The sequence below is a fragment of the Theropithecus gelada genome, chromosome 11 (genome assembly GCF_003255815.1).
Source record: "Theropithecus gelada isolate Dixy chromosome 11, Tgel_1.0, whole genome shotgun sequence".
In the NCBI taxonomy this organism is placed as follows: Eukaryota; Metazoa; Chordata; class Mammalia; order Primates; family Cercopithecidae; genus Theropithecus; species Theropithecus gelada.
In genome coordinates this window covers 12,088,321-12,111,884 of record NC_037679.1, presented here as the reverse complement: position 1 = coordinate 12,111,884, position 23,564 = coordinate 12,088,321, and positions in this window count along the sequence as shown.

Genomic DNA, 23,564 nt, shown 5'->3' with positions numbered 1-23,564 from the left:
GCCGTTTCTGTTTTTGTTTTTGTTTTCTAATGAAGATTTGTGCTTGGGGAGTTCACATGGGGCTTTTCTTGAGTAAATCCAACCACCTCTACCAAAGAGGTTCCCACTTCCTGGGTTGGATATTGTTAGTCAAAGGAGGAACTGGTGAGGACTTTGGCTAGAGATTTGCCATGTGGTATTGAGAGGTGAAGCCACTGGGCTTCTGGGTCTGGTGGGGACTTGGGTAACTTTTCTGTCTAGCTAAGGGATTGTAAATGCACCAATCAGCGCTCTGTGTCTAGCTAAAGGTTTGTAAACACACCAATCAGTGCTCTGTGTCTTCCTAATAGGGTGAGGACTTGGATAACTTTTCTGTCGAGCTAAAGGATTGTAAATGCACCAATCAGCAGCACTCTGTGTCTAGCTAAACGTTTGTAAACACAACAATCAGTGCTCTGTGTCTAGCTAATCGGGTGGGGTACTTAGAGAACTTTTCTGTCTAGCTAAAGGATTGTAAATGCACCAATCAATGCTCTGTGTCTAGCTAAAGGTTTGTAAATGCACAAATCAGCACTCTGTAAAATGGACCAATCAACACTCTGTAAAATGGACCGATCAGCAGGATGTGGGTGGGGCCAAATAAGGGAATAAAAGCAGGCCACCTGCGCCAGGAGCAGTAACCTGATTGGGTTGCCTTTCATGCTGTGGAGGGTTTGTTCTTTTGCTCTTTACAATAAATCTTGTTGTTGCTCACTCTGGGCTCGCACTACTTTTATGAGCTGTAAACACTCACCGTGAAGGTCTGCAGGTTCACTCCTGAAGACAGTGAGACCAAAAACGAACAACTCTGGATGCGCCGCCTTTAAGAGCTATGAAACTCTCTGCAAAGGTCTGCAGCTTCACTCCTGAAGTCAGCGAGACCACGAACCCACCAGAAGGAAGAAACTCTGGACACATCCAAACATCAGAAGGAACAAACTCCGGACACACCATCTCTAAGAACTGTAACACTCACCGCGAGGGTCTGTGGCTTCATTCTTGAAGTCATTGAGACCAAGATTCCACCAATTCCGGACACAGTATTTCATAAACCAAACCCAATTCTGGAACCAGACAGGAGAGCACTTTGGGGTTGCTTATTAGAACAAGCTTGTTTGACATTAGCATGCTAAAGTTCTCCTTTTCCTTACTTTCCAGTTCAGACTTTTGAATGCTGGGGTGTATTTGAGAAGCAACTAATAAACCCAACCTCTGCCCCTTGCGAATTTATTACAAATTTATAGTCAGTTTTCTTGGCAGGTATTGGTGAGAAAGTAATTCACCTGATTAATGTTTTTATTGTATATCTGGATAAATGAGTGATGAATATATAAAGAGTGGAGTATTCTCTAATAGAGAAAGGTAAATGTAATAGAGGAAGGAGCTAGGGATAATCTCATCACAGAGCTGGGTCAACTTACACTTTTTCCCACCTTGATCTTGTGTCTGTCTGAGTTCTGCTGTAACGAATTACTATAGATTGGGTGGCTTAAACAGCAAACATTTCTCTCTTGTTTTTGGCATGGAGTCTCGCTCTGTCGCCCAGGCTGGAGTGCAGTGGCTGGCGCAATCTCGACTTACTGCAACCTCCACTTCCCGTGTTCAAGCAGTTCTCCTGCCTCAGCCCTCTGGAGTAGCTGGGACTACAGGGACCCACCACCACACCTGGCTAATTTTTATATTTTTAGACGGGGTTACACCGGGTTAGCCAGGCTAGTCTTGAACTCCTGACCTCAAGTGATCTCAGGTGATCCACCCACCTTGGCCTCCCAAAGTGCTGGGATTACAGGCATGAGCCCCCGCGCCTGGCCAACAACGAACATTTCTTTTCTTTTCTTTCTTTCTTTCTTTCTTTTTTTTTTTTTTTGAGACAAGAGATTCACTCTTGTCACCCAGGCTGGAGTGCAATGGTGTGATCTCAGCTCACTGCAACCTCTGCCTCCTGGGTTCAAGTAATTCTCCTGTCTCAGTCTCCCAAGCAGCTGGGATTACAGGTGTGTACCACCATGCTCAGCTAATTTTTGTATTTTTAGTAGAGACAGGGTTTCACCATGTTGGCCAGGCCGATCTCGAACTCCTGACTTCAGATGACCCACCGACCTCGGCCTCCCAAAGTGTTAGGATTACAGGCGTGAGCCACCATCCCCGAGCTACAAACATTTCTTTTTCTTTTCTTCCCTCCCTTCCTCCTTCCCTCTCTTTCTTCTCTTTCTTTTCTTTTCTTTTTTTTTTCTGAGATGGAGTCTCACTCTGTCACCCAGGCTGGAGTGAGGGGCGCGATCTCAGCTCACTGCAACCTCTGCCTCCCAGGTTCAAGCAACTCTCCTACTTCAGCCTCCCAAGTAGCTGGGATTACAGGCGCCTGCCACCATGCCTGGCTTTTTTTTTTTTTTTTTTTTTTTTTTTTTTTAAATTTGAGACAGAGTCTTGCTCTGTTGCCCAGGCTGGAGTGCAGTGGTGCAATCTTGGCTCACTGCACCCTCTGCCTGCCGGGTTCAGGTGATTCTACTGCCTCAGCCTCCTGAGTAATTGGGGTTACAGCTGTGCATCACCACGCCCAGCTAATTTTTGTATTTTTAGTAGAGACGGGGTTTCACCATGTTGGCCAGGCTGGTCTTGAACTCCCGACCTCAGGTGATCCACCCGCCTCAGTCTCCCAAAGCGCTGGGATTACAGGCATGAGCCACTGCACCTGGCCTACTATCAGTTTTCTTTTTGGTTGTTTTTTTTTTTTAACTTACAGAGCTGTAAGAGTCTGGTCAAAAGCAGTCAAAAATTATATTGAGCACATTGATTATCTTCTTGGTATTGAGGAGAGATCTTGGTATTGAGGAGAGAAGCCATTTCTCTTACTGTCTCCTGTCTCTGAAGAGGAGGAGGAAGTAAAAGTTGAAAAACAACAGGAATGAAGTCATTGGCAAGACCAGCCAGTGCCACTGATGACCAGGCCTGAGGTAAAAAGATTAACCCCCCCACTCTAACCAGATGTGCTCTCAATCTATCACGACCCTTTCATGTGGAACCCTTTAGAGTTGTAAGCCCTTAAAAGGGCCAGGAACTCTGTCTTCGGAGAGCTTGGCTCTTGAGACGTGAGTCTGCTGACGCTCCTGGCCAAATAAACCTCTTCCTTTTTTAATCCGGTATCTGAGGAGTTTTGTCTGCGGCTTGTCCTACTACATTATAGTATATCCAAAAATAAGAAGTTGAAAGGGCTGGATGCAGTGGCTCACGCCTGTAATCCTAGCACTTTGGGAGGCCGAGATGAGCAGATCACCTGAGATCGGGAGTTCGAGACCAGCCTGGCCAACATGGTGAAACCCCATCTCTACTAAAAATATAAAAATTAGCCAGGCGTGGTGGTGGGTGCCTATAATCCCAGCTACTTGGGAGGCTGACGCAGGAGAATTACTTGAACCTGGGAGGCAGAGGTTGCAGTGAGCCTAGACCACGCCATTGCACTGCAGCCTGGGAAAAAAAAGAAAAACTCCATCTAAAAAAAAAAAAAAAAAAAAAAAAAAAGAAGGACTATTGAGTCTTTGAAATAAACTATTTTTATAAAATTAAAAAGAAATAACAAACACAAAGACACAGACCACTACATAATCAAATAACACTGAAAGTTCTCTATACAAAGGCCAGCATTCCATCAAAAAGGTACCCAGTAATCTTTAGCTCATTTAACATCTTCTACGTTTTTTCCAGCAAAGACTTGGTCTTAGTGTTCTTTTGTATTTTGCCATCTGGCACAATATTTAGGTATTAGCTATGTTAGGTATGCAATAAGTACAGGCTGGTTGATTGGAGAATTATTGAATGATGGATTAGAAAGAGTGTGATAGATTGAAAAACATGACCAAAATATTTTGCAGTGCCTTCATCAAAAGGTAGTCTGTTTCCTACTTTTTGAATTTGGCATTGCCTTGTGACTTGCTTTGGCTAACAAATGTGTGAGAAGTGACAGTATGTGACTTCTGGAGCCTAGACTTTGGAAGATCTTGTGACTTCCACTTTTACTCTCTTGGGACCTGTTGATACCGGGCAAGGAACCCAGGCTATTCTGCTGGAGAGCACCTCTGCTGGAGAGGTGCTTTGGCTGATAATCCCAGCTAACTGCCAGTTATGTGAGGCCATCGTAGACCATTCTGGTCTATATGCTGCAGTCACAGCCACTTAAGCAACTCAAAGTGAGATGAACAGAAGAACTGCTCAGCTGAGCCCAGCTAAAATTGCAGAGTTGTGAGCTAATTATTGTTTCAAGCCTCTAAGTCTTGGGGTGGTTTGTTATGTAGTAATAGCTAAACTGACAAAGTGCTATTTGTGCAGTCACAGAATGTCAGCTGGAGGCAGAAGACAAGTGTTTCTTCTTTGGAGAGATAACGCTGTCTACCATGATTGAATTTTCTGTCTCAGTTGTCCTGCACCCCAACTGGGTTGGGAGCCCTGTGCTGCTCCCTGAAAGAAGTGTCACTACTTGCGTATGTGGCTTGGCCCCAAACCTTCTAGATGGCTGTGCAGCCAATTTGATGGGCTTATTATCTGTACTGGGCTTGAAGTTTGTAGAGAAATGGAAGTCAACCCTCTTCCAAAGAGAGGCAGAAGGCCAGGCACGGTGGTTCACATCTGTAATCCCAGCACTTTGGGAGGCCGAGGCGGGTGGATCACCTGAGGTCAGGAGTTCGAGACCAGCCTGGCCAACATGGTGAAACTCTGTCTCTACTAAAAATACAAAATTAGCCAGGCCTAGTGGTGCATGCCTGTAATCCCAGCTACTTGGGAGACTGAGTCAGGGAATCGTTTGAACCTGGGAGGCGAGGTTGCAGTAAGCCGAGATCACACCATTGCCCTCCAGCTTGGGCAACAAGAGCGAAACCCCATCTCACACACACAAAAAAGAAGAGAGGCAGAAGGCTGGGCACAGTGGTTCACGCCTGTTGTCCCAGTGCTTTTGGAGGCCAAGGCAGGAGTATGGTTTGAACTCAGGAATTTGAGACCAGGCATAGTGAGATCCCAATTGCTACAGAAACCAACCAACCAACAAAAACAGATTAGGTAGGAATGGTGGCATGTGTCCGTGGTCCCAGTGCTTTGGGAGGCCAAGGGGGAGGATCCCTTGAGCCCAGGAGTTTGAGATCAGCCTGGGAAATATGGTGAGACCCCATGTCTACAACAAATAAAAAATTAGTTTGGCATGCGATGCACACCTGTAGTCTCAGCTACTCAGGAGGCCGAGGTGGGAGGATCACTTGGCCCTGGGATGTCAAGTGTGCAGTGAGTGGTGATTGTGCCACTGCACCCCAGCCAGGGTGACAGAGCGAGACCCTGTCTACAAAAAAGAAGAAAGGCAGTGAACAAGCAACACTTTTCAAGGAACTGAACAAGGACACATGTGCTCAAGTTAAAGTATTTGTAAAGTATCTGAACATGGCCACGTGTGCTCCAAGGAAAGTACAAAGTTAACCCTATACTAAATATCTGTCTTCACCCTTCCTTGAATCTGTATGACATCTTTACTTTCCAATCATCTTTCTACTTGGTTTGTTCAAGTCTCAATATAGCCCAGTGAGTAAGAAAGGCAAGTGAGGAAATCAAGAGATTTGCTCAGCATCACCAGCAGCTCAATCATGGCACAGATTCCAGGTCTCCTGCTAAATCATCCAGTGGCCCAGTGCTGACTACTGCCCCAGCAGGTTCCATGGGCAACCTTTGCCCTCTGAGGACTGTCAGTCCAGGATGCATACCCAGGATGTACGTGGGAAGCAGGATGATGTCAGGGTGGCAGTGCAGTGTCAAGGACAAGATCTGATATCATCTGTTAGCTCCATCAGATGTGTGATCTCAGGTCAGCCACTCAACCTTTCTAAGCCTCAGTTTCCTCATTTGTAAAATGAGGTTAAGATTATATCTACCTATACATTAAAAAACTGTAAATAATGGTTGCCTCTGTAGTGGGTTTGTGGGGTTGCGTGCTGGGTAGGAGGAAGATTTTCTTTTCATTGTATATCTTTATACCATTCAAGTTTATAATCATAGGGCAGATATTATTAATTCACTAATAATACTAATTAAAATACAAAAATTGCCCGTGCAGTGGTTCATGCCTGTATTCCTAGCACTTTGGGAGCCGAGGCGGGTGGATCACTTGAGGTTGGGAGTTCAAGACCAGCCTGACCAACATGGAGAAACCCTGTCTCTACTAAAAATACAAAATTAGCTGGGCGTGGTGGCACATGCCTGTAATCCCAGCTACTCGGGAGGCTGAGGCAGGAGAATCACTTGAACCCAGGAGGCGGAGGTTGTGGTGAGCCGAGATAGTGCCATTGCACTCCAACCTGGGCAACAAGAGTGAAACTCCGTCTCAAAGACAAAAAACAAAAAACAAAAAAACAAATTAGCCAGGCACGGTGGCATGCACCTGTAATCCCAGCTACTCAGGAGGCTGAGGCAGGAGAATCACTTGAACCAAGGAGGTGGAGGTTGCAGTGAGCCGAGATTGCGCCACTGCACTCCAGCCTGGGTGACAAAGGGAGACTCTGCCTCAAAAAATAAAATAAAATAAAATAAAATAAATATAAAATAAAATAAAATTCATTATGGACTAAACATCTGTTCTTGCCTGACTCAGGATGGAATCCTCCTACCCTCCTACCTTTGTTATGCTACTGCCTTCCTTACAAAGCCCTTGTTAAAGATCAAACGGAGCTGGGCGCAGTGGCTTACTCCTGTAATCCCAGCATTTTGGGAGACCAAGGCGGCGGATCACGAGGTCAGGAGATCAAGACCATCCTGGCTAACACGGTGAAACCCCGTCTCTACGAAAAATACAAAAAATTAGCCGGGCATGGTGGCAGGCGCCTGTAGTCCCAGCTACTTGGGAGGCTGAGGCAGGAGAATGGCATGAATTCAGGAGGTGGAGCTTGCAGTGAGCCGAGATGGTGCCACTGCACTCCAGTCTGGGTGACAGAGCAAGACTCCATCTCAAAAATATATATATATATAGATCAAATGGAATATTTTCAAGGGTCTCAAATTCAAATACTGTCAGAGTTCAGATAGGCAAGTGTGCAAAGTGGTTTAGGCCACTGGAAGTGGTGTAGACCGTGGAAGATTGAGGAGTGCATACCCTGGCTAGAGGTGTTCACATGCAATTTTTATCCATGGAGTGAACTGGCATTTTGTGATGCTCACAACAAATAAATAATTCAAACTTGGGTCTGGTCTGACTTCAAAGCTTTTTCTACTGTGTCATTTGGTCTTGTCCAAAACCCCAGTTTCCTTTTTCTTTTTTTTGAGACAGAGTCTCACTTGGTTGCCCAGGCTGGAGTGCAGTGGCGTGATCTCGGCTCACTGCAACCTCTGCCTCCTGGGTTCAAGCGATTCTCCTGCCTCAGTCTCCTGGGTAGCTGGGACTATAGGCATGCTCCACTATGCCTGGCAAATTTTTGCATTTTGAGTAGAGATGGGGTTTTGCTATGTTGGCCAGGCTGTTCTTGAACTCCTGACCTCGTGATCCACTCCCCTCGGCCTCCCAAAGTGCTGGGATTACAGGCCTTGGCTACCGTGCCCAGCCTCTTTTTTTTTCCCCTTGAGATGGAGTTTCACTCTATCACCCAAGCTGGAGCGCAGTGATGCAATCTCGGCTCACTGCAATCTCCACCTCCCGGGTTCAAGCAATTCTCCTGCCTCAACCTCCCGAGAAGCTGGGATTACAGGCACCTGCCACCACACCCAGCTAATTTTTGTATTTTTTTAGTAGAGATAGGGTTTCGCCATGTTGGCCAGGCTGGTCTCCAACTCCTGACCTCAGGTGATCCGCCTGCCTCAGCCTCCCAAAGCGCTGGATTACAGGCATGAGCCACCACACCTGGCAGTTTCCTTTTTCATAACACAGGACCACTTACACTTACCTATCTTGGAAAGCTCAGGAATCATTTATTGCAAATTCTTAGCACAGTACCTGGCACACAGTAAGCACTCAAAGAGTGGTAGTTCTGTATAAAATAGTTCATAGGCCGGGGGTGGTGGCTCATGCCTGTAATCCCAGCACTTTGGGAGGCTGAGGCAGGCAGATCACGAGGTCAGATCGAGACCATCCTGGCTAACATGGTGAAACCCCGTCTCTACTAAAAATACAAAAAATTAGCCTGGCGTGGTGGAATGTGCCTGTAGTCCCACATACTTGGCAGGCTGAGACAGGAGAATCACTTGAACCTGGGAGGTGGAGGTTGCAGTGAGCCAAGATCATGCCACTGCACTCCAGCCTGGGTGACAGAGTGGGGATCTGTCTCAAAAAAATAAAAATAAAAAATAAAATAAAATAGTTCATAAACTTCAAAGCATTATACAAATATTAGGTATTATTATAAAGACATAGGTTGGGCACAGTGGCTCATACCTGTAATCCCAGCACTTTGGGAGGCTGAGGTGGGCGGATCACAAGGTCAGGAGTTCGAGAACAGTCTAAAAAAAAAAAAAAGACATAAACAACACCAGGGTAAAAATATCATTCACTTCTAAACGAATACATTGATGGATACTAACTTAGGTGCTAGGTAAGAAGAGAATAAAGGGCTGGGCACTGTGGCTCAAGCCTGTAATCCCAGTACTTTGTGAGGCCAGGCAGGACAATCGCCTGAGGCCAAGAGTTCCAGACTAGTCTGGGTAACATAGCTAGACCCTGTCTCTATAAAAAATTGCAAAAAAAGAAAAGAAGTTGGCAAGATCTTGTCTCTTCAAAAAGTAAAACATAATTAAAAAAGAGAAAAGAGTAAGAACCTTAGGAGCCCCTGCGAAGTTGAGAGCCGAGGTGGGTGAGATTTAGATAAGCATCCACTGTGCTGATACAGGGGCAGTACTGTGCCGACCGGAGTCTGCAAGTGTGCTTCTGCATGAGGGGAGAGGGGCACCAGGCAGTTCCTAGCAGGTCCTCACAGTTTAACAGGCTAAGCATGCCATTTATGGGAACATTCACAATGCAAAATTACTTTTCAAATGACCAGAGGGATGTTTGTTGGAGTTCAGTTTATGATAGCAGAAAACTAAAAACAAAGCAAATATCCCAAACTAGGGGACTGGTTAAATAAATCATGCCATATCCATTCATTGAGGGGACACTATTCAATCCTTGAAAATAATATTATTATGATCTATGTAAGATGAGTATTTATTTATTTATTTATTTTCGAGACGGAGTTTCACCCTTGTTGCCCAGGCTGGAGCGCAATGGAGGTGATCTTGGCTTACCACAACCTCCGCCTCCCGGGTTCAAGTGATTCTCCTGCCTCAGCCTCGGGAATAGCTGGGATTACAGACATGTGCCACCACGCCCGGCTAATTTTGTGTTTTTAGTAGAGACAGGGTTTCTCCATGTTGGTCAGGCCAGTTTCGAACTCCCGACCTCAGGTGATCTGCTCACCTCAGCCTCCCGAAGTGCTGGGATTACAGGCGTGAGCCACTGTGCCTGGTCGTATAATGAGTATTTAGTGACAGGAAAAGATGTTCCTATTATATATGTTATATGTAAAGAGGAGGTTGCAAAACAGTGAGCACAAGTCAATTCACCAAAAAAAAAATGTATGTTAAAAGATATTGAAGGATACATATCAAGATATTAACAATAGTTACAATAGTTTTCCCTAGGTGGTAGTATTCTTATGGTTTTAAAATTTTCTTATTTTTCCCCATCTTTGTTATCTATTTATTTTTTCTTTCTTTTTTTTTTTTTTTTTTTTGTTGAGACGGAGTCTCGCTCTGTCGCCCAGGCTGGAGTGCAGTGGCCGGATCTCAGCTCACTGCAAGCTCCGCCTCCTGGGTTTACGCCATTCTCCTGCCTCAGCCTCCCAAGTAGCTGGGACTACAGGCGCCCGCCACCTCACCCGGCTAGTTTTTTGTATTTTTTTAGTAGAGACGGGATTTCACCGTGTTAGCCAGGATGGTCTCGATCTCCTGACCTTGTGATCCGCCTGTCTCGGCCTCCCAAAGTGCTGGGATTACAGGCTTGAGCCACCGCGCCCGGCCCCTGTTTTTTTTTTTCAAGATGGAGTCTTGCTCTGTCGCCCAGGCTGGAGTACAGTGGCACGATTTCAGCTAACTGCAAACTCTGCCTCCCAGGTTCAAGCAATTCTCCTGTCTCAGCCTCCCTAGTAGCTGGGACTACAGGCACATGCCACCACACCCAGTTAATTTTTGTATTTTTAGTAGAGACAGGGTTTCACCATATTGGTCAGGCTAGTCTCGAACTCCTGACCTCAGTTGATACACCTGCCTCAGCCTCCCAAAGTGTTAGGATTACAGGTGTGAGTCACCGAACCCAGCCGATTTCCTAATTTTTTACTATGAATGTGATGTGCTGGCCAGGCGCGTTGGCTCATGCCTGTAATCCCAGCACTTTGGGAGGCCGAGACGGGTGGATCACAAGGTCAGGCGATCGAGACCATCCTGGCGAACACGGTGAAACCCCGTCTCTACTGCAAATACAAAAAAAATTAGCCGGGCGTGGTGGTGGGCGCCTGTAGTCCCAGCTTCTAGGGAGGCTGAAGCAGGAGAATGGCATTAACCCGGGAGGCAGCGGAGCTTGCAGTGAGCGGAGATTGCGCCACTGCACTCCAGCCTGGGCGACAGAGCGAGACTCCGTCTCAAAAAAAAAAAAAAAAAAAAAAGAATGTGACCTGCTTTTGGAATAAGGAAAAATGAAAACATTTATTTTTTAAAGTGTGGTGAAAATCAGAAGGGCAGAGATCAAAGACTGTGTAAATAGGACTGAGCCAATCTGGAGAAGCATTGTGTAGGAAGCAGCATGAAGGAGGATGAGAGGTGTGTCAGGGCGAGGGCAAATAGGGAAGGACGAGGAAACTCAGGGGGACACATACCTGACATTCACAGTGCCAGTTCCTCAACTCCTGCACCATGGATCACTGCCATTCTGTCTACGCCTCTAGCATGGCCCTCCAGAATGAACTGCAAGCTTGCTTGAGGCTCTGGAGAGCACTTACATCTATTAAGGTTGTTTAAGCTCCAAGAGGCTCTGATTCCATGAACTCTGCCCATGAGAACGTTGAAAAGAAATTGGAGGTGAATGTGGATGGAGCAGCCGCCTATTAGCAAATTTGGTCAAATGGTGGTGCTATAAGCCAGAAAATCAAAGTACATTCTGGTAGCCAGGGTTATACTGGAACAATGGTCTCTGCACCTAGAAGGCCACCAGGGGGCAGAGGGAACCTAGACTGCGATTTTTTTTTTTTTTTTGAGACGGAGTCTCGCTCTGTGCCCCAGGCTGGAGTGCAGTGGCGCAATCTGGGCTCACTACAAGCTCCGCCTCCCGGGTTCACGCCATTCTCCTGCTTCAGCCTCCCGAGTAGCTGGGATTACAGGCGCCCGCCACCACCACACCCAGCTAATTTTTTGTATTTTCAGTAGAGACCGGGTTTCATCGTGTTTGCCAAGATGGTCTTGATTTCCTGACCTCGTGATCCACCTGTTTCGGCCTCCCAAAGTGCTGGGATTACAGGCGTGAGCCACCATGCCTGGCCACAGGACTGCTTTTCTCAGGGCCAGCTGCAGTCACCATTCAAAAATGCCATCAGTGCCGGACACGGTGGCTCACACTTGTAATCTCAGCACTTTGGGAGGCCAAGGCTTGAGGTCAGGAGTTCAAGACCAGCCTGGCCAACATGGTGAAAGCCTGCCTCTACTAAAAATACAAGAAATTAGTCGGGCTTGGTGGTGCGTACCTCGGGGGCTAAGGTGGGAGAATAGCTTCAATCCAGGAAGTGGAGGTTGTGGTGAGCTGAGATTGAGCCATTGCACTCCAGTTTGGGTGACAGATCGAGAAAAAAAGCCATCAGCGTCATTTAATAAAACCGATGGCTGTAATGATGCAGTGCCAGAAATAAAACAGAGTAACTCAAACAGGTGCAGATCTTGCTATGAAATGCTTAAAGGGATAAGATTCGTTATGAAATGCTTAAAGGGATAGTTCAAGGGAGCTCTGCAGCCTCATCCCTTAACCTGCCCCCCTCACGATACAACTTGTTGCTTTAAGCGTCACTCTGTCACCATGGCTTTTCCTCCCTTCCTCTGTCCCCGTACTTTCCTCATACTCATCAAGCTCCTTCTATATACCAGAGCATTTAGCCAGAGCCTCGGAAGGTGAGGGAGAGATCAGATCAGGTGATGAGGAGGTGGGAGGGAGCTAAGGGAGGAGTGTGTGTGTGGAGTGGATGGTGTGGCTGGAGGCTGGTCAGCAGGGGAGACTGCAAAAGGAGGAGATGGAGGGAGCCAGGGCACTGGCCATGGAGTCTGGATGCTTCCTAGGTCACTGAAGGGTTTTAAGTAGGTGAGGAATATTATGAGATCTAGTTTTATCTATTTATTTGTTATTTATTTATATATTTTTTAGAGGTGGTCTTGCTATGTTGCCCAGGCTTGCTATGTTGCCCAGTATTCTGGGCTCAAGTGATTCTCCCACCTCAGCCTCCCAAGTAGCTGGGACCACTGGGCCTGGCAGAGATTTATTTTTATTTTTATTTTTATTTTATTTATTTATTTTTTTGAGACAGAGTCTTGCTCTGTTGCCCAGCCTGGAGGGTAGTGGCACCATCTCGGTTCACTGTACCCTCCACCTCTTGAGTTCAAGTGATTCTCCTGCCTCAGCCTCCTGAGTAGCTGGGACTATGGGTGCCTGCCATCATGTCCGGCTTTTTTTTTTTTTTTTTTTTTTTTTTTTTTGTATTTTTGGTAGAGATGGGGTTTTGCCATGTTGGCCAGTCTGGTTTCAAACTCCTGACCTCAGGTGATTACCCACTTCGGCCTCCTAAAGTGCTGGGATTACAGGCGTGAGCCACCAAGCCCTGCCGAGATTTATTTTTAAAGAAGACCATGTTGGCTGGTGTGTGGAGGAAGGCTGAGTGGTTACTGGTGACTATGAGAAGACCTTCTGTTAGGAAGATGTTGCAGCAATAGTACAGAGGACAGTTGCCTACAGCCTGGATGCGGAGTGTGGATGGGGAAAAAGGAATAGATTTGGACATGTTGTGGAAGCAGGATTATTAATTTATTAGATCCATAGGGTAGACCAAGAGAGAAGGAGGTGTCAAATATGATTCCCAGGTTTCTGGCACAAGCAATTAGATGGACGGTGTGTCATTTACTAAGATGAACAAGATTTATGAAGCAGCTGGTGGGAGCTAAGATCAATAATCCAGTTTTGAACAGGTTAAATTTGAGATGCCTAACAGTCGTCTAAAAGGAGGCATTAGTAGAATGTTCCATAGGCTGCTCTGGAGCTCATAAGAAAGGTCTGGTTGGACATCACAATCTGGAAGTCTTTGGTGTATGGAAGATGCAATTAAAACCAGGATAAGGTATGAGATGACTCAGGAAAATAGTTGCTAGTGATAAGAGAAGAGGGTCCAGGACCCAGCCCTGAGGAACATCAACTTTATATCAGGTCAATTTATAGAACAGAAACATCAAGTTACAGACCATGTCAAGGAGGATGAGTGGGGAAAAGGGACCAAGAAGCTATAACTAGAGAAAAGCCTGGCACGAGGTGTCTAGGAGACTAGGAAGGAGAGTGTTTCAAGAAAGAGGGAGAGGCCAGGCGCGGTGGCTCAAGCCTGTAATCCCAGCACTTTGGGAGGCCAAGGCAGGCGGATCACCTGAGGTCAGGAGTTCGAGACCAGCCTGGCTAACACGGTGAAGCCCCGTCTCTACTAAAAATACAAAAAATTAGCCGGGCATGGTGGCACATGCCTGTAATCCCAGCTACTCGGGAGGCTGAGGCAAGAGAATCGCTTGAACCTGGGAGGTGGATGTTGCAGTGAGCCAGGATGGTGCCATTGGATTCCAGCTTGGGCAACAAGAGTGAAACTCTGTCATAAATAAATAAATAAATAAATAAATAAATAAATAAATAAAATAAGAAGGAGGGAGCATGCAGCTGCTGGAAGCTAAGTGGTCAAGGAACAAAAGGAATGTCAGGTGTCCATCGATTTCAACAACATGGAGGTCTCTGGGAACTTCAGCTAGTGCAGCTTCTGAAGAGCCATGGGAGCTGAGCCAGCCTGGAGGGGCTGAAGAGTGAACTGGGTGAGGAAGGAGAGAGCCTGTGAGTAGATCTCTTTTGAGAATAATGTAAGGCCGGAAGCAGCCACTCATACCTGTAATCCCAACACTTTGGGAAGCCGAGGCAGGTGGATCACCTGAGGTCAGGAGTTCGAGACTAGCCTGACAAACCTGATAAAACCCCGTCTTTACTAAAAACACAAAATTAGCCAGGCGTGGTGGTGCATGCCTATAATCCCAGCTACTTGGGAGACTGAGGCAGGATAATCACTAGAACCCAGGAGGTGGAGGTTGCAGTGAGCCGACATCACGCCACTGCACTCCAGCCTGGGCAACAAGAGTGACACTCTGTCTCAAACAACAACAACAACAGGGAAAACAACAACAAAACAAGAACAAAACGAGAGAGAATGATGTAAGATGCTTAGCTGTGAGAAGGAACAGAGAGCTGGCCAGGCACAGTGGCTCACGCCTCTAATCCCAGCACTTTGGAAAGCTGAGGCGGGTGGATCACCTGAGATCAGGAGTTCGAGACCAGCCTGACCAACACGGTGAAACCCCACCTCTACTAAAAATACAAAAATTAGCTGAGCGTGGTGGTGGTCGCCTGTAATCCAGTTACTCGTGAGGCTGAGGTAGGAGAATCACTTGAACCCAGGAGGCAGAGGTTGCAGTGAGTGAGCTGAGATCGTGCCATTACACTCCAGCCTGGGTGACAGAGCAAGACTCTGTCTCAAAAAAAAAAAAAAGAAGAGAGAGAGAGAGAGAAGGAACAGAGAGCTGCAGGGGATGGTGGTTCAGGGAGCTTGTTTTCAGGTAGGCAACCCTGGAATTGTTGAGGGAGAGAAGAGAGAAAAGAGGGAAAGAAATCTGATGTGGGGGGCGGGGGGAAGGGTCAGCTGGTAGCATGAAGAGGGGCTGGGGTCCAGACCTCTGCCCATGCTTTTTCTTCTGCCTGTGATGCCCTTCTTGACCTCACTGCCTGCTCACCCTACAAGACAAGACTTTGTTTCTACCTACTCGCAGCATGTTTAATAGCGGATCCTGGCTCTTACCATATACTACTGAGGACAGAGACTATGACAGAAGTATGAGTCCCCCAGCACTGTGTCTGACACACATTTGGAGGACAGCCCGGGCCGGGGTGGGTGGTGAATGGCGAAGTGTCAGTACCCTGCCTGGACATTATGGCGGTGGGGTGAGGGCGATGGTTGCGGGGGTGGGTGGCAGACTGAGAATCTCAGCTGTTCCTGTTAGCGGCTCTTTCTAATACTTTTTAAGTTTTGTTTGTTTGTTTTTTTCCTGCAGGACTGGAGCCCTGACAGTTCCCAGACCCTCTCACATAATCTCTCAAGGAATCCAGCTTAATGGATCAGTCCACTGTAGACAAAAAACAGAAAACAGAAAATGAATCCAGAACCCAGGCTCCCATCAGTCCCACCACATAGCCAGCAGGACAGGGGTGAGGCGGGCAGGCCAGGGGTGGTAGGGACCTGCATTCCTTTCTCCCTGCACGGTGCAGGGTTTCCCAGGTATTCTCTAATTAAAATGAGAAGCAGAACCAGGGGCTCTCTGGAATGTAAACAGCAGATAAGATCAGGCACCCTCCTCCCCAGGAAACTTCCATTTTCCTTCTTTTAGGATGGACACTGCATTCTTTCTCTGCTGCAGTCTTTGGCTCCCCAGTTCTTTCCATCCCCCCTCCCTCAGCCCTTGTCTCTGTCTTTGAGTCTCTCTCTGCATCCCTTATGGCTTCCTCATCTGGTACGGGGCCTGTGCATCGGAACCCGGAGGGGAAACCTGTCATTTCATCAGTATATGGACATCTCCCGGGTTCAGGCTGGGAGTTTTTGACCCTTGCTATTGGCTTCTCTCTCCTGTCTCTTCTAGGAGGGTAGAGCAGTCTCCATCATTGTACCAAGGCAATGTTCATTCAAATAAACAATGACAGCCAACATGTGGGGCCAGGCACCCCAAGTATTTAAAGGGACCATCTTGATGAGTGGTGCTTATAAGAGATGTCAGAGGAGGAGACAGCATTGGCAGGCAGCTGGAGGGTGGCGGCCGAGTTATGGGGAAGGATTCAGGGAGGAGGTGTGATTTGCACTGAGCCTTGGGGAAAGCATGGGATGCAGGACATGGAAGGGTGGGAAGAACTCCTGGCAGGAGGCAGTTTGAGAAACGTTGCTTGAGATCAGTTCGGGTGGAACAGTAGGTTTAGCGAAGGGGAGATGGGGCACTTGAGCAGGAAGGTGGATATGGGAGATGGAATGCAGTGGGAAGATCAGATTTTATGCTTTCAACAATGTGAGGCCATCACAGGTGTTTCAGGGGGAGTCGTGATAGGGGAACAATGTGGGTTTAAAGATAATTTTGGAAGCAAATTAGAGAGGTGCAGGGTAGAGACTCTGCAGGTCCTAGAGTGCAGGTCTCACACTCTCTTATCCCCCAACTCCTCACCTTCAGCTGCTGCCACTGTCCCAAGGGGCCCAGAAGTACCTTGATGAAGACGCAGGATGGGTGGGACGGGGGAGCCGTCATCCTGTTCAGAACAGGATGAACCTTTCTGGGCCAGAGGGCCTGGCACAGTCCAGGGAAGGATTCCATACACTGTGTGCCATGTGGGTTCTCCATGCTGTCACCTCAGCCCAACCAGGGACAGTGGGTGTGGAGAATGGAGAAGCGGGTGGGCCAAAGTTCAAGAGCAAGCGGGCTGGTCTGAAGCTTATGGGCCCAAGGGAACATCCCAGAGGTTCAGTCCACCCACAGAGGTTCCCCAGAGTGTCTTCTCTCTCTCCTGTGACCCCCAGTCCCAGGCCTCACTGCCTTGGCCCCTCTCCCCCACAGAAGTCACGTCCTGGGAAGATAAAAGCACCAGAGTGCAGTCCTGCACTGCTTCCTGGGGGTCTCAGAGAACGCAGACAGAAGGATGGAGGCAGTGACCTCTCTGGGATTATTCCACAGTGGCTGTTCGACTGCTGTCCAGGGATATCTCTCTGTGCAGCTGGGACGGGGCCATTGGAGCAGCTATTAAAGGAGGGGAGATAAAATTCAGCAGGAGTGTTAGGATCCCAGCCCCTGGAGCTTTTTTCACCCCTCTCTGCCCGCAGGCAGGCTACGTGCCTTTCTTCATGTCCTGGATCCCCACCCACCCCATTTCTCCTGGACAGGACTGGAAAGGTGGAGGATGCTGGTCGCATCTCTGAGCTTGCTGCAGGAGTGCTACCTGAACCCATTCAGTCTTGAGGGGGGTCATCTGGCCCCTCTGCAGCTCAGAAACAGTCCACTCATTCTTGTCTATCAGTGTTACGCCCACTCCTCCAGGAAGCCCCTCTCCCTGTTCCTTCTCCTCCCAGCCAGCCAGCCTGGCTCCTTCTCTGTAATCGTTGGAACAATCCTTTGTCTCTGGTGCCAAAACACAGAGGACTCTGCTGGGCCTTGGCCCTGCGGGGTTTCCTGTGGATGGGTCGGCCTGGTGTTTGCCCAGCCGCACCTTACACCTTTCAAGGACAGGGGCTGTGTCTCCTCCTTGGTGCCATCTGGCCATGGTTGAGGAGGGTGGGAGCCAGTGTAAGGAGTGAGAAAGAGGAAGAGAGAGAGAGAAACAGAGAAAGACACACACACATACACACACACACACAGAGACAGGGAGAGGGAGGGAGGGAGGGGGAGAGAGAGAGAGAGAGAGAGAACAGGTGCAGGGGCAGAAATACCCAAATAGAGAGGGGAGGGCAGAGTGAGAACACAAACTCCTCCCACAGCCACTGCCAGCCCTTGTTGCCACTACTGATTATATTCTGCTATTTGGTATATAATTTGCATTTTGTGTATTATATGCATAGATGACTATAAGTCCTCCCCCACAGTTTTGTTTTTGAGATAGAGTCTTGCTCTGTCACCCAGGTTGGAGTGCAGTGGCACTATCTTGGCTCACTGCAGCCTCTACCTCCCAGGTTCAAGTGATTCTCAGCCTCCCGAGTAGCTGGGATTACAGTTACCTGCCACCACAATCTTTTTTCTTTCTTTCTTTCTTTTTTTTTTTTTTTTTGTATTTTTAGTAGAGGTGGGGTTTCACCATGTTGGCCAGGCTGGTCTCGAACTCCTGACCTCAGGTTATCCACCCACCTTGGCCTCCCAAAGTACAGGCATGAGCCACCAGGCCCAGCCTTCCCCTCCCTTTTTAATTTTTAAAATTTGAATTTTTTTTTTTTTTTTTGAGATGGAATCTTGCTCTGTTGCCCAGGCTGGAGTGCAGTGGCTGGATCTTGGCTCATTGTAACCTCTGCCTCCCAGGTTCCGGCCTCAGCCTTCTGAGTAGCTGAGACTACAGGCAACTGCAAACACGCCTGGCTAATTTTTTTTTATTTTTAGTAGAGACGCGGTTTCTTTCTTTTTCTTTTTCTTTTTTTTTTTTCCTGAGACGGAGTCTCATAATGGCTCCTTGGCTGGAGTGCAATGGCGCAATCTTGGCTCACTGCAACCTCCACCTCCTGGATTCACGGAATTCTCCTGCTTCAGTCTCCTGAGTAGCTGGGATTACAGGCTCACACCAGCACACCCGGCTAATTTTTTTTATTTTTAATTGTTTCACTCTGTTGGCCAGACCGGTCTTGAACTCTTGACCTCTTGATCCGCCTGCCTGGGCCTCCCGAAGTGCTGGGATTGCAGGTGTGAGCCACCATGCCCAGCCTAGAGATGGGGTTTCACCGTGTTGGCCAGGCTGAACTCCTAACCTTAGGTGATCTGCCTACCCAGGCCTCCCAAAGTGCTGGGATTGCAGGCATGAACCAACATCTCCCTTAATGTGTAACTCACATCATATCCAGGTGCTATTCCCTTGCCCATTCCCAGGGTCCTCATCCCCCGTGTCTCCTTGAGGACTCCTTGAGTTCCTGCCCTGCTGTCCTTTAGATCTGCTGCCAGGATGAAATCAGACTTGCTTGGTAAATTGGCAAATGCTCTGCAAACTCAAATTGGCAAATGTTCTTGAGGTTGAGTTTATGGACTTGTGGAGGGAGGGGACTGTGTGGCCCCCTACTCTGACTCTCTACCTAATTTACAAACCCTAGGCTGCTGCACTGGGATGAGGAGGAGGCGGCCTCCTGAGTGCAGGAGAGCACCTCAGGAAGTCCTTCATCTCAGCAAGCCTGCCACCTTTGGCTTTGCCACTTTTGTCTGGTTGTACCCCTGGGAATCACAGAGAGTAGGTATAATTTATCTTCTAAATGACAGACCTTCCAATATTTGGCATCATGGAAGGGAGACCAGGCTCATTGGCTCACGCCTGTAATCCCAGCACTTTGAGAGGCCAAGGCAGGAGGATAACTTGAGCTCAGGAGTTTGAGACCAGCCTGGGCAACATGGTAAGACCTAGTCTCTACTAAAAACTAAAAAAAAATTAACTGGGTGTGGTGGTGCGTGTCTGTAGTCCCAGCTACTTGGGAAGTTGAAGCAGGAGATTGCTTGAACCTGGGAGGTCAAGGTTGCAGTGAGCCATGATTAAGGAAGACTCTGTCTCAAAAAAAAAAAAAAAAAAAAAAAATGCCTGTAATCCCAGCACTTTGGGAGGCCGAGGTGGGCGGATCACCTGAGGCCAGGAGTTTGAGACTAACCTAACCAACTTGGAGAAACCCCGTCTCTACTAAAAATACAAAAATTAGCTGGGCGTGGTGGCATGCACCTGTAATCCCAGCTACCCGGGAGGCTGAGGCAGGAAAATCGCTTGAACCCAGGAGGCAGAGGTTTCGGTGAGCCTAGATTGCGTCACTGCACTCCAGCCTGGGCAAAAAGAGTGAAACTCTGTCTCAAAAAAAAAAAAAAAAAAAAAAAAAGAAAGAAAGAAAGAAAGAAAATGAAAGGAATCTTAGAGGAGATCTAAGGCTAAATCTATATTTTGCTGATGAGGAAAACAGCCCAGAGAAGAACCTTGTGAAAGTCACAGAATGAGTCAGCCTCACCTAACCCAGGGCTCCTGATGCCCCAGGCAGCATTCTTTCCTCCCAAGCTTCTTTTCTCCAGGCCAAACTCTCTTCTGAAATCTCACTTTAATCTGCTCCGTTCAATTTTGCTTTTAATTATTTGTGTGCTTTCTGTCTGTCCTTGAGTTCACACGGTAATTTATACATTGTCTTGCCCACAGGGGTCTACCATGGTACAAGGTAGTCACGAAACACTGAATAAAGGAACAATCAAAATAGCCGACTCCCACTGAGATCCTTAAGTGTGCTGCATGCCTCAGTTCCTTTCCCCACCCAGGGCTCCCTGGTGGGTTCCTTGCAATGATGAAGAAACCCAGGTGGGGAGATAAGTTGTTGCTCAAGTTCTTGCTGATGGAAGAGGTGAAGTCACCCCGGTGAGCAGCAGGCACACCCTGGGCTGCTGCGTGGTTGTGAAAGCCTAGAAACACTGCACTTGTGCACCAGCTGGTGAAGAGGCACTGCCCTGAGCTGTCCAAGTCCCCTACCCTGTCTTGTCTTCTCCTCCTGGGAGCCCTCCCACCATCAGCTCTAAGGCCCTGTCTGTTCTGCCTGGCAGGGGCCTGTGCATCTCTTGGGGGAATAGGCATTTCAGCTTGGAATTCTTTCACTGTATACTTGGGCTTATGCTGCAGGCCCACAATCACTTAACCTAACCTGTAGGTCCAGATGACTCTCAGGATTCAGAATCTTTCAGATTTTACAAAGGAAATGTGGTACATAAAATGTATACTAAGGAAAACCACAGTGGGGAGGGGGAATCTGTGGCACCTGTAATCATAGACTCAGTCATATTAATATTGCTGCAGTGAAACATATGAATATTCACACTAAATGGAATATATAAAAAGTATAAATAGGCTGAGCGCGGTGGCTCACACCTGTAATCCCAGCACTTTGGGAGGCCCAGGTGGGTGGATCACCTAAGGTCGGGAGTTCAAGACCAGCCTGACCAACGTAGAGAAACCCCATCTCTACTAAAAATACAAAATTAGCCAGGCATGTTGGTGCATGCCTGTAATCCCAGCTACTTGGGAGGCTGAGGCAGGAGAATTGCTTGAACCTGGGAGGAGGAGGTTGTGGTGAGCCAAGATCGTGCCATTGCATTCCAGCCTGGGCAACAAGAGTGAAACTTCGTCTCAAAAAAATAAATAAATAAAAATAACTTAATGTTAGGTTTTGCATGTAAGTGAGTTATGAAGAAATTTTTGTCTTCAGAGCTTTTTGGGGTTTGAAATTAGATAAGGAATTGGACAATACTATAGAGCCTTTTAAGGGTGATTTTGTATTACTTGATAGGAGCTTGAAGAAGTCAGAGAACTTGTGTTGAAGGGCTGGGTTGGGGTGACAGAGGCCTGAAAATGGTGGCAGATGAACAACAGCTCCAGGGAATCCCAAGAAGGCTTTGATTTGACCAGGGCTGTGACCATCCGGTCAACAGAAGGATGCCATAGTCCTGAGGAGCTCCTTGTGGCTGGGTCTGGTGCTAGACAGGGCTCAAGGCAGCACCAAAGTGGGCAGTAGGCCTTTGAGACCCTGGCTGGACACAGCCACACTCTTCGGGCAGGATGCTACCTCCTTATCTAGGCTTGGGGTCTTGGGGCAGCTGGAGGGTTGACATCCCTGATCATAGCTACAGGGACAAGACCTTTTTGTTTTGTGCTTTGGCTCAGTTCAGCCCCACTGCATGCCTGGCTGCTCCTGCCAGGTCAAGGTTATCTCCCTGGTGATGTGCTGCCTGGGGCTTGGCATGTACCCACCCCTGCGATCTTGCCCCTGCTGCAGCCAAGAGCAAAGGTTCGGAGTCTCTGGGACCCCAGCCAGACAACTCAAGGAAGGCCAATGAACTTGTATTTATGCAATACCTACTAGCTGCCAGGCATGCAGCCAAGCCTTGGGGATTTTGTTCCCATTATTTTCTCACCTCTTCCACTGCACAAATCTTAGCATCCCTCAGGTTTCACTTCTGCCACAAATCATGGCCATCATTCTCCCCGTGAACACCTGCAGCATTTACTGCCATGACGTTCCTTGGCTCTGAATTAACCTTGTGACCTTTCTTGTATCTTTATGTTTTGTTGCTTGAATTGCTATTTGAATGCTCTGTGTTTTGAATCAGTTAAGGCTGAACCTGAGGGTCAGGACCTGGGTCTAAGCTGTCCCACTAGTGGGCACCTGCCCTTCCTTTCCTGAACATTTTTGGAATGTAGGAGTGACCCCAGAGGAGGATTACAAAGCCCTTCTTCAAAGGAGAGGTTGAAAGAGGTGCCTGGGGTCTATAAACATTTGCACTGAGCATTCCTAAATGACAGGGAGATTTACAGTTTGAGTGCCTTCCCATTACGAAAACTGTTTAAGTGACTTGGGAAAGTTTCTTTAAAAAAAAAAAAAAAAAGCCGGGCTTGGTGGCTCAAGCCTGTAATCCCAGCACTTTGGGAGGCCGAGACGGGCGGATCACAAGGTCAGGAGATTGAGACCATCCTGGCTGACTAACATGGTGAAACCCCGTCTCTACTAAAAATACAAAAAACTAGCCGGGCGACGTGGCGGACGCCTGTAGTCCCAGCTACTCGGGAGGCTGAGGCAGGAGAATGGCGTAAACCCGGGAGGCGGAGCTTGCAGTGAGCTGAGATCCGGCCACTGCACTCCAGCCTGGGCAACAGAGCGAGACTCCGTCTCAAAAAAAAAAAAAAAAAAAAAAAAAAAATTGGAGCAGATTAAGATGAGATTTTCTTTTTCTTTTTTTTTCCTTAAAAAGAAAAAAAAGGCCGGGCGAGGTAGCTCATGTCTCTAATCCCAGAACTTTGGGAGGCCGAGGCGGGTGGATCATTTGAGGTCAGGCGTTTGAAACCAGCCTGGTCAATGTGGTGAAATCCTTGTCTCTACTAAAAATATGAAAATTAGCTGGATGTGGTGGCGCACACCTGTAATCCCAGCTACTACAGAGGCTGAGGTGGGAGAATTGCTTGAATCTGGGAAGTGGAGGTTGCAGTGAGCTGAGAAGCCAAGACCACGCCACTGCACTCCAGCCTGGGTGACAGAGCGAGACACCGAGACACCGTCTCAAAAAAAAAAGAAAAAAAAATTCTCCCTGAGCTTTCTTAAAGCTGGGGGGGTGTGTGTAGCAAGGCTGAGGAAGTTCAATCGTTCTCCCACCAGGTTCTCTTTCCTGGAACAAAGAGGACCTGCAAAGGGAGTGAGAGGACTGCTGGCATCTTGAAATATTCTTCTACTTTCCTTTGTCTTCTTTTCCTTGGGTGAGGCATGCAGAGACTCCTCTTGGTTGGTTATTTGCTCATTTATTTGTTCATTCATTTGCTTATTCATTCAAAAGTTAGTAAGAGAAGATTGTTAAATTTGAAAATTTTGCTTGCCAGAATTAAACCATTTTAAATCAACCATGGCAGCAGTATTTACACCTTGGATATTGGCAAATGCTGTAGGTTATAAAATAAAATAAAATGTCATTTTATTTTATTTAATAAAAACTACAATTTCAAATTTTTGTCT